At 38.1% G+C, this 2,016-nt stretch overlaps 1 protein-coding gene across 17 annotated transcripts in view; it reads left to right on the forward strand.

The window, feature by feature from the left end:
* Window positions 1-271: 271 nt before the first annotated feature.
* LOC117174086 (ELAV-like protein 2) overlaps window positions 272-2,016 on the forward strand; it is a 25,596-nt gene continuing 23,851 nt past the window's right edge. For all 17 annotated transcript variants that reach the window (XM_033362769.1, XM_033362774.1, XM_033362775.1 and 14 more), the window contains exon 1: window positions 272-721. The gene's annotated coding sequence lies outside the window, so the exon portion shown is untranslated. The remainder of the gene's footprint in view (window positions 722-2,016) is intronic.

Genomic DNA, 2,016 nt, shown 5'->3' on the forward strand with positions numbered 1-2,016 from the left:
ATTCCTACATGCTCTTGAGCTTAGAAAATAAAAAAAAGCCTTTAAAACGAATAAAAATGGGATAAAAAATTAGGCCATAAATTGGGGTAGAATGATTAAATCCATCATTTCTCTTGATATTTCAACGTTGGAAGATTGCGGCGTCTTGCAAACACGATAGGGCGAAGGGTGGCCACCCGCCGACTTGCCGAACTTTTCCGACAGCCACCGAGCTCTTCCGAACTCTTCATCCGGCACCTCCCTCAGCCCTCTTCGTCAGTCACTGGGAAGTTGTTGTGCGTGTAACATCGTTCTTTTGTTTCCTTTTAGTATTTAGTGCCGCTTTCTTTCACTCTTAAAATCTTGGCTTTTACGACCCTACCGACAAAAAACACGTCTGCTCCGAGACTTTCAATAACCTCCAATAAAACCAATTATAGTATGGATTACTTTGGACCCCGGTGATTATTGAGTGTGAAACGGTGGCTCGATCAATGATAAACAAAAATCTCTCATAAATGCTGTTCCGAGGCCCTACTTTTTCTTTTATTGATTTATCCTTTCGTTCCGGGCGACGGTGCAGTGTGCACAGAGCGTGATACTAAAGTATAAGGATCAATTTATACGCTTAGAGAAGCTGCTGAAGGTTTTTAATTACCTTTTTATTCTAAGAAAAAGTGACAAAAGCTTTTGAGGCGAAATTCATCGGCTGTGCTACTTTCCTCACTTTGAGGAAAAAAAGGTAAGAATAACCCTTTTATTTCTCACGTGCATGAACCTCCAAAGTAAGCTCTCGTCTTATTTCCATCAATTTTGCATTTTTGTCTCGTCTAACCATTTTTTACGTGCGCGTGCGTCTGAGCTTTCTGTCCAGATGTGCGCGTGCTTTTCCCTTCGTGTGTGCATTTTTGGCCGCGCGTAAGTGCGTAGGGGCGTAAAGCAAAGCGGGCACGGAACAAGAGAGAGACATGTATATAACGAGGGAGAGTGAGGGGCGAGTATCGATCCGTCGTCATGGCCACCTGGTAGATCGTATCTATCAAATCGCACCTTAACCGCCTCCTTCTTTTGCACCCTGAAGTTTCGCAACGTTTTAATTACTTGCCCGCCCCGGCGAAAATCGTAAATAAAACGAACTACAGCTCAAACACTGCAAACTGCAAGTTTCAAACTTGTTCAAACAGGATTCTCTCCCACCCAACCTCCCCTATATTTCCCCCTTTTGCTCGAAGCATTGCCACGCCACACGCCCTGCAATCTTTATTGCTTGTGAAAATGCCAAAAAAAGGGAATTTATTAAGTAAATGATTAAATCATTTTAAATTGGACAATTTATTATTGATAAATTGATTGCAATCAAGATTTTAAAGCTTAAAATCACTGATTGGGATTATACGATTTCTCTAAATGCAGGGGATAAATATTCCAATATTTTGATTTCTTGATTCCTCCTGTGTAAACACACCTATTTACTTTCGATGCTTTTTATATTCGTTAGTGATCTGGTTTCATATGTATTGGCAAATAACTTTTAAAAAATTGAGCGTAATTAAGGTTAAATCGAAATTTCTGTACAAATATTCGGATATTTTTGATACGAAGAAGGGGAGCTGGAAAAGGGGTTATTTGGTGCCGAAGTTTCGTTACTAATAGCTGGATTTTTTGGTACATGAAGACACCTTTAAATAAATTTGTAGTTAATTACGAATTGTGTGTTGTAAAATATAAATAGTAACATTGGGAAATTTTAACATTTATTATAATAAAATAATAAATAAGGTGTCAGTTTCAGTAAATATTACTGCGATTCCTTAAGTAAATGTTTGTGTTGACAGAAGTAATCATGATTATAGGATTCTGCTGGTCGGGTTCTGTGGTACCTGATCATTCAGACGCCTTGAAAAGGACAAGCAAACAATTATGAAAGATCAAACACTCCTATTGTGTCAAAAAATTTGAGTTAACCCTTTTAAAGGTGTGATAATCACTTGAAAGCTTGGAAATAAAAATAAAGATCAAGGAAACAAATTTAAAATA

This window comes from Belonocnema kinseyi, chromosome 6, assembly GCF_010883055.1.
Source record: "Belonocnema kinseyi isolate 2016_QV_RU_SX_M_011 chromosome 6, B_treatae_v1, whole genome shotgun sequence".
Lineage (NCBI taxonomy): Eukaryota > Metazoa > Arthropoda > Insecta > Hymenoptera > Cynipidae > Belonocnema > Belonocnema kinseyi.